The sequence below is a fragment of the Notamacropus eugenii genome, chromosome 4 (assembly GCF_028372415.1).
Source record: "Notamacropus eugenii isolate mMacEug1 chromosome 4, mMacEug1.pri_v2, whole genome shotgun sequence".
NCBI lineage: Eukaryota > Metazoa > Chordata > Mammalia > Diprotodontia > Macropodidae > Notamacropus > Notamacropus eugenii.
In genome coordinates this window covers 423401973-423416602 of record NC_092875.1, presented here as the reverse complement: position 1 = coordinate 423416602, position 14630 = coordinate 423401973, and the positions used below count along the sequence as shown (strand labels likewise).

General features: G+C 35.8%; 1 protein-coding gene across 1 annotated transcript in view; it reads left to right on the top strand.

The window, feature by feature from the left end:
- Positions 1-14630, top strand: part of WDR70 (WD repeat domain 70) — a 342319-nt gene that overhangs the window by 24863 nt on the left and 302826 nt on the right. The gene's annotated exons all lie outside the window — the stretch shown is intronic.

Below are 14630 nucleotides of genomic sequence, written 5' to 3'. Positions count from 1 at the left end.
GTGCCTCCACTCCAGGACCACCTGCTTCCATGGATGAGGACACTCTTTACCCTCAAGTTGGTATAAACTGAAAAATTGGCTTTGTGGTTTAGAATTTGAAATACAATCAAGTGGGTTAGTTTCCCTGGCCAACCAACTCAAGTATACTTGACCAAGGTAGCCACCTCTGACCTGTACTAGCCATGTGACTTTAACTTCTCTGCCCCAGGTTGAGTGACCTCTCTAGAGGAGTTCTTGACCCAAATGGAATTTAGTGGGAGGGGCCGTGGGGCATCATCTCTGACAGTAATACAGTAAAAGCCACAGCTGCTCTGCCAAAAAAAAAATATGTCATTTGGGGGTGGAACCAATATGGTGGGGTAGCGACAGACTTGCTAGAGCTCTTTCCCCAAGTCCAGCCAAATACCTGTAAAAAATCACTCTAAATAAATTCTGGAGCTGCAGGACCCACAGAATGACAGTGTGAATCAAATCTCTAGCCCAAGACAGCCTGGAAGGTCGATGGGAAGCATTTGTTGTGCTGGCTGGGAGCAAAGCACAGTCCAGTGTGGTCTGTGCTGGCACAGATGGGACCTGAGCAGGTGTCAGAGGCACTGAATCACTGGCACCTGTGGCAGTTTCCAGACCTCACAACCACAGAACTCTGAGGACAAATTGGAAGGTCAGTGGAAGAAGCCTTTAGGACCTATGTGAGAGAGTGGAGAGAGTAGAGTGGGGCCCCAGCCCCAGGGCGGTGGAGGGGGTGAAGAAGCCCATGGCAGCTGCACCACCAGCAGGGGCAGTGGCAATGGTTGCTTCTGGAGGTCTAGGCCCACAGATTGTGGGGGGATTGAGTGGCTGACAGTACAGCCCCCAACCCCACTGGAAGCAGAGAACTACCTTGACAAAGAGCTCAAAAGTCAAGTGAATGGCTGGGGAAATGAGCAAAAACCAGAAAAAGAATCAAGACTATAGAATCTTATTTTGGTGACAAGGAAGATCAAAATATACAAGCAGAAGATGACAAAAAAGCCAAAGCTCCTCCATCCAAAGCCTCCTAGAAAAATATGAATTGGTCTCAGTCCATGGAAGAACTCAAAAAGGATTTTGAAAATCAAGTTAGAGAAGTAGGGCAAAAATTGAGAAGAGATATGAGAGTGATGCAAGAAAATCACGGAAAACGAGTCAACTGCTTGCTAAAGGGAACCCCCAAAAATGCTGAAGAAAATAATGCCTTAAAAAATAAACAAACCCAAATGGCAAAAGAGTTCCAAAAAGCCAATGAGAAGACTGCCTTAAAAAGCAGAATTGGCCAGATGGAAAAGGAGGTACAAAAGCCCACTGAAGAAAATGATTCCTTAAAGATTAGAATGGAGCAGATGGAAGCTAATGACTTTATTAAAAATCAAGAAATTATAAAACAAAACCAAAGGAATGAAAAAATAGTAGGCAATGTGAAATATGTCATTAGAAAAACAAGTGACCTGGAAAATAGAGACTATTTAAAAATTATTGGACTACCCAAAAGCCATGATCAAAAAAAGAGCCTGGACATCATCTTTCAGGAAGTTATCAAGGAAAATTGCCCTAATACTGAAGAGCCAGAGGGTAAAATAGATATTGAAAGAATCCACTGATTATTTTTCTGTGGTTTGGGGTAAAATTTCATTGAAAATTCTATTCACTGTGGTAAAATTGCAGAATGCTATGGGGACCTGGTTTGAAATATAGCTTTTTTTTTTTTAAAAGAAGTCTTAATTGATATCTTTTGTTTCTTACATCATCATAGTTATCTCAAGTATTCCCTTTTTCCCTTCGCAGAGAGCCATCCCATAAAACAAATAGTATTTTTTTTAGAGAGAAAAACAAGTCAATACATCTGATCAAAATGTTGAAAAACTAAAAAAAATGTGCAATGTTTAACACCTGTGAACTTTCCATGAAGAGGTAGGTTGTGATTGACCTCTTATTCTCAGTCTCTTTATTTGAGTCCTTGATACTTATAATTTTGTTGCATTTACTTTTGATTTTTTTGGTGTATAGTGAGAGAACTACATTGTTCTTTACATTGTTACTATGTATATTGTTTTCTTGGCTGTATTTTACTCTGCATTAGTTCATTTAGATCTTCCCGTGCTTCTCTGTATTTATCACACACACCATTTCCTACAGCACAGTAATATTTTAATACTTTAATGTATCACAGTTTGTTTAGCCATTCCTCAATCAATGGATATCTTCTTTGTTTCTAATTCTTAGCCACCACAAAAAGTGCTGTTGTAACTATTGTGGACCATATGGGGACTTTCTTCTTCTTAGTAGTTTCCTTGGAATATAAGCCCAGTAATGGAGTCTCTGGCTCAGATCTTGTGTGGACATTTTAGTCACTTTATTCACATCATTCTAAATTGTTTTTCAAATTTCACAGCTCCATCAATAATATATGAATATGCCTGTTTTTCCACAACTTCTCAAACATTAACTATTGCCATTTTCTGGCTATTTTTGCTAATTTGTAGGATATAAGGTAAAATTAAAGAGTTGTTTTAATTTGAATTTCTCTTATTATTAGTGATTAAGAATATATTTAGTACTCAAAGCTGTGAGAGGTTTGTGGTCAGATTTTCTCTTTTAGTAGTTTCATCTGTAATATTATGGTTGCATATCCATTTAGAATGTATAGTGGAGTGTAATATAAGATATTCATCTAAGTCTATACATTGGTCAAAGCAGACTTCATAGTAAGGCTCCTAAATGTAAGAACTATATTGGCTGAGACTCATCTTTTAATTCATGTAATTTCTTGTATTTCATTTTTTGTGTATTCTTCCCATATTCAAGAAAGACCAGGCATTAGCCTTAAGAGCAGAAAAATTTCCTGGTAAGGGGGCAGGGGTTTTCATAGACCTTTGCCTTTGTTCCCAGAGCTTCAGTGAGAAGTCTACTCTCTGGCCTAAGTGTTCACATAAGGAAAAACCACGGATAAAGATTTCCCTTTGTTCATATTGTGACTGGTGCAATTGGATGGAAAAGCAGTTGAGCAATCTTTTCTCTTTTGCTTTTTCAGGGATGAAGGGTGGGCAGTGATGGTGGTGGGACTTGGTCAGGGTTCTTCTATGCTTTTGTTGTGTCCTTCCTTGTGTTTCCCAGAAATGTTTGTATTGCAAAGAATGAAGACTCCACTGTCCTGTTGGTATTTGCAATTTTACATCTTTGAGCTCACTAGGTGGCGCCATCGTGCAGAGAGTGCTGAGCCCGCAGTCAGGAAGCACTGAGTTCTGATTTAATCTCAGGCACTCTGTAGCTTTGTAGTCTTGGGCAAGTCACTTCTGTTGCCTCAGTTTCCTTAACTATAAAATGGGGCTAGTAATAGCACCTGCCTTGCAAGGTTGTTGGGAGAATTAAGTGAGATAACATTTGTCAATCACTCAGCACAGTGCCTGGAATGTAGTAGGCGTTACATAAATGCTTTTTTCTCTTTCCCTCCCTTTCCTTTTGTTATAATTATTCTTAGCATAACTGAAATTAGGACTCAAAATGTAAGTCCTCCAGTTACGAATCGTTTTTTCTTAAACAAAAGTTTAGCTAATTTTTTTTTCAAGTCAGGATAAAACCTGTTTGTCTATCTTGAAACTCTAGTTTGCATCACACAGCACATACTTACTAGATATTGAATGGATGATTTTCCTCTAAAAACTGTGTTATGAAGGAATTTGAGGAAAGCTGTTTCTGAAAAGTTTTAACCTGGTCTTTAGGGTTGAGGTCTGAATAGCCTTAAATACCTTCAAAAAACAAGGCCAAAGGTCTCAGTCCCTGTAGAGAGTAAGGGAAGTTTACAGTTATTTTTGTCAAGTGCTTTGTATTTCTGCCACTGCTGAATAACTCTTACCAGTGTTCCAGCGTTTAGTCTTCCATGTTCTTGGACAAGGTGAAAGGATTTTAAGAACATATCTTCAAGTCTCCAGTTATTAGGGAGAATAAAGGGCTCCTGTGGGAAGCAAAAATGAAGTTTTATTGGGAGAAAAAAGCAATTGGATGTGATGAAAGAGTAGAAAGAGACTTGGCTTTTGTCAGGCCAATGGAGGAAGCCTATTTACACTAAGGTAGAAGAAGGGAAAGGACAGTTGTATGGTTACAGCTTAAAAACAGCTATAGATTCGTAGCTCTTTCTGAGGAGGAAAGAGTTGGATGCTTCAAGGAGAAAGTAGCCGCTTGTCCTCCCAGGAATTGTACAGTTGAACCAGAGAAATTTATAATGTGAGAGACATGCAGGAGGGGGCCTAGGAAGAAGAGGAGGCAGGGTTATTACTGAGGTAGCTCTTTGTTGACCTGATAACAACTATTGTCTTCTTGGGACACATATCCAAGATATAACATATAAATACCATATTAAAAGGAAACACTCTCATCATAATTATTTGATATGCTAGGGGGGAAAATTCTCTTTGAGAGTTAATCCATTTTTACTAGGACTCAGATATCACCTGGTGTCATTTCCTGTAGAGTATTAGCTAATACTGTAAATGATTCACACCGTGGTGGTGTCTAGTTTCCAGGAAGTTTCTTTTCCTCTGCTTACCTTCTGATTTATTATGATTAAGATGTCTGAAATATTTGCTGTATTTTATGAGAATGTATAGTTTTCTCAACGTAACCTCTAAGGGGTACAGTTATTTTTAGCTGAATGATACAGCACTAGGATAACATCAGATTTTTTTTCTTTTGAGGAAGTGAAAGACAGGTGTTGGATTATCATCTTTAGAGAGAGTTCCTCATCTTTTGAAATTTATACTTTTAAGTTTTTTTGTATGTGGAAGGTGGAAAATCATATTAATTTAATCCAGATGTTTTCAGGGAGGTGATTCCTTAACAATGGTAGCACCATGACCTGAAACAGGACAAAACCACCATTCTTTGCTAAATATTTAGAAGATTCATCTTTCTCAGATTTCTTACTGATTTCAGAACCTGACAATATCTTGGGCCAGGGGTCTGTGTAAATAACTTAGACTTATTGCTTGGAACATTTATAACATCATTTATTAAAAAGTAACAAAAGCATATGTTTCTTTTGCAAGCTTGGGAAGTTTCTTTTAAATACAGATAATAATTATATATGTATATATGTATGCATATGTATATTTACACCAGAATTTCTGCCAGTACAATCTCTTCCTTTTCCCACCTCTCAGAGAATCATCCTATATAACAAACACTATTTTTAAAAAAGCAGAAGAGAACAAAAATTTGCAAATCATCACTAATATATTGTAAAAATCTGATTGTATTTAGCGTTCTACATCATGCAAAGGTGTGGGACGGAGGTATTTTCTTATGTCCCTTCTTCAGAGCCGTGCTAATTCTTTGTAATTTCACAGCGTTCACTTTTCATTGTTTTATAGGTCTTTCTGTTTCCATTGTTATAGCCATTGTGTATATTGTTTTCCTGTCCGTTTACTTAATAGTGCATTACATTTTATAAATCTTTCTATGCTTCTCTGTATTCATCATATTCATCATTTCTTCTAACACAGTAATATTCTATTACATTCATAGAGATTTATTTAGCCATCCTCAATCAATAAGCATCTATTTTGTGTCCAGTTCTTTGCCATCACAAAAGATGTACAGAGACATTGTTGTATATGGGGCTTTCTTTTCAATGACCTCTTTGGGGTACCCAGTATTGGAGTCTCTGGTTTAGAGAATATGGAATCTGAGTTAAAGGGTGTAGACCTTTTAGTCACTTTATTTGCATAATTCTTAATTGAAAAGCCTAGAAAATTTCAAACGAGAAGTACCAAAAGAAAGAGAGGATAACTGGAATCAGTTTGGAGTCAGTACTTTTCGTAGAGTTAAGAATTGGTTGATGATAAATAGAAAGAAATAAAAGATCTCAGAACCACTGTAACATCATTGAGAAAACTTTTGTCCAAGTACATTGGAGAGCCTGAAGGACTCCATTCCCTTTCAGCCAGAAGTCACTAATTAGCAATTTGATCTCTGTATCATGCCCTTAAGATGTGAGATTAGAACCATGGATAGATCCTTATATTTACTGCTGTTGATTTTAAAATTCATTTAGGCTCCTAGTGAGTTTTCATTGAGAATTCCCTGATACGGTATTTTCATTACTAAGTCATAATTTTCTTTATTTATTAATTAAATTATTTTTTTCCAAAGGTAGTTCTACCTTCTCTCTATCACTTCTCTCTTTTCCCCCTCACTCATTGAGAAAGCAAGAAAATCAAAATCCCTGTTGTAAATATGTACAGAAAAGTAAAACAAATTTCCACATTGGCTTTGTGCAAAAGAATTGTGTTTCAGCCTATACTCTGAGTCCATCACTTCGTTGCAAGGTAGCCAGTTTCATTGTGTGTCATCTGGAATCATGGCTGGTCATTGGGATGAATCAAGTTTTTAATTTTTGCAACTGATAGTCTTTATAATATTGCTATTACTATGTAAGTTACTCTTGTAGATATACTCTCTTCATTCTTAATTCATATACATCTTCCCAGGTTTCTTTGAAATGATTCCCTTCGTCATTTCTTATAGCTCAGTAGTATTCTGTTGTCATGTTCATATACCATAATATGTTTAGCCATTTCCTAATTGATGAGTACCCCCTCAGTTTCCAATTCTTTGCCATCACAAAAAGACCTGCTATAAATGTTCTTGTATATTTGGGTCCTCTTCCTCTTTCTTTGATCTCTTTGGGGATTGCTCAAGTAGCAATGTTATTGTGTCAGAAAATATGCACAGTTTAATAACTTCTGGGGCATAGTTCCAGAAGGCTTTCTGGAATGACTAGACCAGATCATAATTCCATCATCAGTGCATTAATGTACCTGTTTTATCAGGGGTTGTGAGGTAGAACATCAGAGTTGTTTAAATTTCATTCTTGAATTATTATTGACAGATAATTTTTTCATATAGCTGTTGATAGATTGAATTTCTTTTTCTGAAAATTGTATGCTCATATCCTTTGACCATTTATCACAGAGGTGGGGAATCTGTGGCCTTGAGGCCACATGTGACCTGCTAGACCCTTGGGTGCTATCTTTTGATTAAGTCCAAGTTTTACAGAACAAATTCTTTTATTAAGGGGATTTGTTCTGTGAAGTTTGGATTTAGTGAAAGGGCTGTACTTGAGGATCTAGAGGGCCACATGTGGCCTTAAGGTTGCAGGTTCCCCATTCCTGATTTGTCATATGAGGAATGTAAATCAAAGTTTTAGAAGAAAAAGAGATGGACAAAAAGTCGTTAAATACTTTAGTAATATGATATCTGGATGTATTTCCTGGCAAATGGGAAGTCTCATTTGGAGAACGCATTTTTGGAACAAACTGTAAGAAGAAAACAATAAATTTTATGAATGTAATTAAAATTTAAAGTAATTTATAATTTTAGGTATTTCTCTGTTAATCAGTCTGAGCCCAAAGTTGGTATTTTGACCAAAAGTATTCGAACAAAGCCTGAATAAACTAATTGATTGAACTGTCATGAAATGTTTGTTTTTAGCACTGTCTTCAGAAGCAACCCTTTAGTTTAGATGCATAACTAGTAAAGGGTTAGGAATAATGTCAAATTAGATTGATTAGATTTTAGTTTTCATATGTAAGGAAGAATTTTAAATTCTTAACTACATGCATATGTATGAGGTATTTAAAATGATACTATTTTATAACATATTAAGGCACATAGATAATTGTATGAGTTGAGATTGTGAAATTGGAATTCAGTGCTCTTGTCTCACTTCTGTCATTGACTTATTGTGTGACCATAGAGATATCCCTTTCTGTGTCTTTTTTAGTAAATGGAGGGATTACTTTTGGAAGTTGTGGTCATATATGGAAACTACCACTTACACTCTTTGTTGGAATTTTATGAACAGAGAATTCCATTGCCTGGTAAACATCTCAGCAAGGGCTTCTTCAAATTGCTTCTAAATTTCATGAGAGAAAAAATGGAGGGTGGGTGGGTCATGGTGGAGGCTTGATGGTATTGAAGATTTTAAATTAATTACTTTTATGATGAACTAGAGATGAAACTAATTAAATTTGAGACTGATCTTCATCTTAGAGGCTTAACTATTTTTGCAGTAGACTTTCAAATGAGGAAGTCTTTGGAGTCCGTGAAGGTGAGTCCATATGTGCAGAAAGCACAGATAGGGATTAACTTCAGTGTTTAACACCCAAAATGCTAAGTACTTTTACTCAAAAAAAAGCATTTACAATGAGTAAGTGGGCACCTCAGTATTTTTGAGATTTTAAAAATTAAATTGCTGATACTGCAAACAGACCAGTTTTCCTTTGGGAATATCATTTTGCAGATGGAAGATAATGTTAATACCTTGCAACTGTAGAATATTTCCAGGTGAGCATTTAGTGGTATATAGGGATTATAGATAGTTAATCTTGATAGTGAACAGAGCCTAGAATGATTGTTCCTTGGATTTCTTTTCTGCATTTCATGGTTGTTGGTTTTTTTTTATCTCAGTTTATGTTTGTGCTATCATAACTTTTCAAGAACTTATATGTCGAGTTCAGTATTATTCTGTGCAGTATGTATAAATCATTTTTTATTTGTTGTCCTTATTTCAATAATGTGGGCATTTTCTTTTATTTAAGGTGATTAAAGACTTATTGAAAAAACAATGAATTGTAGAGCATGCACATAACTTATTTTGCTTGTTTGATTTCCTTTCATAAATTGTGGGAATTAACTGCCTTTCTCCTGAGGAACAAAGCACTCATAAAAAACTTACAACTTTTGAAATGTGGCTTATATGTTAGAATGCACAGATTTCATTTGATTCCTCTTGTGTCCTTTTGGTACCAGGTGTAAAATTGCTGTTCAGTGATTCCCTTATTTGCATCTTATCAAAAAAGAGGTGTAAAGATATTTTGATTTCTCTAGTTTTTGATGAGGGAAGATTTCAGAGTTTAGATTTAAATTCAAATCCGATATGCCATCCAGGCTTACCATTCCAACTCCTGATGCTCTCTTTGCCATGTCACCTGCAGCTCTCATCTCTCTCACCTGTCAGAACTCAGGGTCCTTTCTGGATAACCTGGGCTCTGTTTAGCTAACTTTGGCCTTATCTTGCACGCTCTGGCTAGCTCTGAGAACAGTAATGGAGTTAGCACTGCTATTCATGGAAAGGGAAAGTCAATCAGTTGCCTCATGAGTGTCTCATCATCTCTCATCTCTTTGACTCCCTGGTCCAAAATACTCTCCTGACCACCACTCCCTATATTTATTTTCTTTTTCTATTAAAATGTAAACTTCTGGAGGGCAGGAACTATCTTGGTTAATTGTGTTTGTAACCCTAGCCCTTACTTAGCACAGTACCTAGCACTTAGTCATAGTTTAATAAATTCACTCCAATTAATTATTTAATTAATGTTACATGGGATAAGGAACTGATTTTTAGAAGTTTAAATTTAAAACAAAAAACCCCACAAAATAGTTGTCATTAGATAGTGGAAAGAACATGGTGCTAGAGTCACATGAATTGGGTTCAAATCCTTGCTCTGACACTTAACACTTCTCTGACCTTGGGCAGGGCCTCTGTCTACTCAGTTGTAAAATGAAGTGGTGAAACTAGACCAGAAGTTCTTAAGTAATATTTATGAACTTTAAAAAACTATTTCACTAGCTATATTTCAATATAATTGGTTTTCTTTGGTATCCTTGGTATTTTATTTTATGCACTGAATAACATTATTCATAGAAGGGACCTGTAGGTCCATGATACAAAAAAAAGTTAAGAACCCTGGACTAGTTGGTCCTTTCCAGCAATAAATTTATGTTCTTGTGATTCTCTGACCTCAATGCAGGATGAGAGGTATTGCAAGAGTGGTTCATTCATTATCTTAAAGTGATCTCTTGGGAACTGAAGTGATAGAGAAATGTCTGACTTGTGAAAAAAGACAATTCTGAAAACCCTGGTATCTATTGTCTCTTTACTCTTCTTTACAAAGGCTCCAAGGTATTTGTAGGAATCATACTTTTTCTCTCTCGAGAATCACTTAGAAAGTGTTTACCGCTTTCCAGGCAGGTTTTTTAGCTATCAATCCTGTATTTAGAGTTTAGCAAACTAAAGAAAAATGTAAAGAATGTTGAGGTCCAGCAGGTTGTGCATTTGTGAACTATATGAATGCATTCAGGTTAGTGGAGACAGCTTGTCTTATTCTAAATGCATTTGTTTTGTATGTGCCAAGCTTTGAAAATTTTATGTTGTAAAGTTTGCTTACTTTAAACCTCTTAAAATAACCTTTGCTTATGAATTCTTCCCCTAACCAGAGATATTCCTTCTTCTGTTCTCTATAATTGTGACCTTTCATATTTATATCATAGATCCATTTGGAACTTATTGTGATGTACTACAGTGCTGGTCTAAACCTTATTTATTTATTTATTTTTGCCAAATTTCTTCTGGGTCTTCCCAGCAGTTCTTTTAGAATAGGGATTCTTTTTTTTTTTTTAATTTTTAAAATTTTTTTTTTTTAGAATAGGGATTCTTTCCTCCAGTAGAGTTTATCCTTGTGTTTAGCAAAAAAAGAAAAAAGAAAAAGACAGCTATAGTATTGTACTTGTATTCACTAGATTCTTAAAAAACATAACAACAACAAAAAACCTCCCTTACATTGAGTAGATTTTTTTGGGGATCATGACACAGGAAATGTAGGGCATGTTCAAGAAACGCAAAAACATGGATGGCTTGCACTCTATAATATTGGAAAAACTAGCTTCAGTGAGATGATAGCTCCTGTGAAATACTAGAGGAGAATCAGAGAGGTAGGGTAGAAGCTGGATTGATTTTTTTTTTTTAAGTAAAGCCTAATTTCTTGTTTTGTTTTTTTTTTTTTAATGTGTCTGCACTACCACCTTGTTTATAAGTACAGTTCTTTGCCTTAGGGTGTTATAGTCTTCTTTCCCACTATTTATTGCTCTTTTCATTCTATCCAGGCCCCCTTTATCTCTCTACCCTGGAGTTCTTGCCATTGTATTACTTTGCTTTTCTCTTTGTCTGCATTATTTGGACATCCCTCAGTGTGTCACCTTTCCTTTTCCCTCTCTGGCCATGGTGCCTAAATTCCTAAAATGAAAGTAAATTTCCTAGTGAGATAGACACAGTCTAGTCAAAGAACATGAGAGACTATTTATAGCTTTACCTATTCCATATTTCCAAGATTCCCTTACACTACCATGAAATAATTTGTGTACTTTAGAATGATTAACTTTTGATTTTGTATTTTGGGGTCATTGTGCAGGGAGAAAGGTTGTGAATCCTACAAGTGGACAGTCTTTGGAAAAGAAATTTCCTATTTCTTCTGGGTGGTGGCTATGCAGAATTACTTGGCTAGAGAGCGTTCTCCTTGGGGGCTGAATTTCATTACAGTAGGTCTTGAACCTTGTGTTCTAGCCTTTTAACCTTGCCTGTCCCCATCACTTCCTTCCACTTCAGTTGGATTCAATTTTATTCCTTTTCTATTTTGGCCTGTAAGAGCACATAGTAGACTGCTGTGATCTCCTCTTCAATTTAATTTCAAGTAAGTGTTCTTAAACATTTTAGATATTCAGCTTAAGAAAATCTGGTATTTTCTTAGGTGTGAGTATTCCTTCCACCAGTGTAGATCATAACTCTTCCACATCATTATAGTTTCATCTTGAGTTTGTTGTGAGTATATGGTTTCATGAGCTCTTGTGGCCAAAAGAATTCATCAGCCTCCAGGTGATTTAGCTTTCTGACTTTTGTTGAAATAGTTCTTAGATGATTATTCATTGCTAGGGTCGTACTTGAACTAGTTTTATCTTGGAAGGACCTACCAGAATTCCATTCCTTTGGTGTCAGTCTTTCAGAACCTTGACCTGCCTTCAGGCCCTGATGAAGAATCTCAGGAGGATGTTACTGTAGTATTAACCAGTGGTATCATAGCATTGGAAACTAATGTTAATAGAATAATAAAAATAGAAGTAAATGTAGCACTTTTAAATTTGCAGAGTGCTTTATATAAATTATTTCATTTGAACCATATAGTCCTTTGTTTAGAAGAAAACAATAAAAAATTAAAATGTCTAGAAAAGAATCAGTAATTTGAGTTTTACAGATCTTAAACATGTCTAGTGAAAGTTAAAAAATTTTTTTAGATGCTTTCTTGAAGTTGCTTAACAATGTTATGTTATTTCAAGTTACTTAAGAATATACTCATATCTCGTAAGAGTATAAGTGGTAATATTTTGAAGGCAATTTATAGCTTGCCTGGGAAAATTGCTAATCATAGCAGTAAAAGGATTGAAACCAGCTGTGTGATTAAGGTGGGAAATTGTGTTTCCTTCCTGCCGTAATTTAGAATAACCATGGCCTTTCGAATAACCATGGGGTAATTTTTGAACAATTTATTTTTGAGGTTAAATGAAGCTTGACAAGAGCATTTAAAAATATTTTTTGAAATATCAGATTATGCATTTTTCTTATGGTACAGGTTTCTAAACTTGTTAGTGTATGTGAAAAAAATAACATTTTTAATGAATATTTGCGAATTCCGATAGAACTTTCAATTCTAGCTTGTAAATACTTAGTTTCACAAGCTTAAAGAAATGCAATTATTTAGTTGTCTTGGAAGGCAAGGATTGTGAGTTGAACTTTGTATTTTCTATAGAGCCTTGTGTCTTGCCCAAAGAAGACATTTAATAAGTAAATGAATTTCATTTTTGCTTGCAGTGATTTTTATTGAGTTGAAAACAGTCTGCTTGTTTAGACTAAAGTTGAAGGGACCATTCAACTAGAAGTTTCTGTAGACATGAAATCATCTAAGTTTTTTTGGCTCCAGATCTTAGAGCCTTATTTATTTCTCTCCTTTTATATCTTAGCTAGTCAATTACCAAATTTTGTCCATTTTTCATTTGTGAAATGGTTTTCCTCTATCCTCTCTCCATTTACATAAAATCTTATCAACAAAACTTTATTGATCACATATTGTGTTGAATAAAATCCTCTATTCAATAGGTCCTGTATTCTCTCTCCTGCTATACTAGTTTAAGCCCAGAAGCCTCCTGATTTTCCTCTTTTGATACTAAGTTCTGCCACTTGCTATATCCTGAATTTTGCTTACTGGTCATTCCTGCTTAGTACTGTTACCATTGATTTTCTCCTTAGAGTTGAAATGTTCAGTGGCTCCTTGTTTTCTCGTACATTTCAGAACTACTTTGTCAGAATTTCAAGGTCCTGCTTAATCTGTTTCTAATACTTTTTCCTAGTTATTCATCATATTTCTTGCTCTTTTCAAGACAGTCTTCTTAATTCCTAAACAGAAGGATCTCATTTGAATAAATGAATGAATGAAAAAGCATTTATTAAGTGCCTGTTATGTGCAAAGCACTGTACTAACTGCTGGGGATGCAAATAGAAAATCTAGACAGTACCTGCTAGGTAGTACAGTGAGCAGAACCTAGGCCTAAAGTCAGAATGACCTGAGTTCAAATCCAGCCTCAGAAACTTACTAGCTGTGTGATCCTGCCTGGGCAAAGCACTTACTCTCCTATTTGCCTTGGTTTTCTCATACCTAAAAAACAAAAACAAACACAAAACAATAGTACCTATCTCTTTGGGTTGTTGTGAAGGTCAGTTAAGATAATATTTGTAAAGCATTTAGCACAGTGCCTGTCATTTAGTGGACAACCAATAGATGCTTGTTTCCCCCACCCCCATGAGCACCTAAAATTGACATTTTTTTTCAAGATCTAATAATGATATGTGTTTATCTAAGGATACTCTTCTAATTAAGATGCATCTCTTGATAAATGCTTGCTGAATGAAAGACAGTGTAGATATCTCAGGAACTTCTGGGGATGACAGACAGTTCAGCCTCCTACTTACCAGGAAAGTGAGAGTGTGTTATAAGAGATTAAGTTACTTGTCTGCCAGGCTCTAAAGACCTGTAGGAGAACCTGGAGTTTCATAATGTTCTGGCCCCTTTTCACTAGTCATACTGTCTGTGCTGACATAAAAAAGTTGAGTTTTTTACACTCCATAAGAAAAGTGTTTCTCGTTTCCTGGAGAGACTTTGGTAGGGTAGCTTAGATGGCATGGCATGATGCTTGGATTTATAAGAAGATGAGTGATGGGGTTTGGACTCAGCCAAAAAATAAGCGAGACTTCCTTCAGAGTGAGAGCCCTTCCTTGTACTATTCAACCCCTCCTTGTACTAGTCACCAGTCATAAGTCTGGGGATTTACACCTACTTGCTTGGTGGGCTGTTTTATCGGGTAAAAACACTAGGCTGAAGGAAAAGGCAAATTTTGGTATTGAATTTCAGCCAGGTTACTTTTATTCAAACTTTTAGCCCATAAGATTTTTAAAGCACTTAGCACAATGACTGGTATGTAGTAGGCATTTAACACATCCTTCCTTCTCCCTCTCTTTTTTCCTTTTTCCTTTCCTTTCTTCTTTCCTTCTTCCCTCCCTTTCTCCCTTCCTTTTTCTGTCCCTCCCTTCTTTGCTTCTTTCCTTCCTTCTTTCCCTCTTAAGATCCACTGGCAAAGCAGATGTGAACTTTTAAAATGCTGTTGCCATTAGCAAAACCTCTAGATCTTCTATTTCATTTGTTAAATGTCTTCATTTATTCCATATATATTCATGT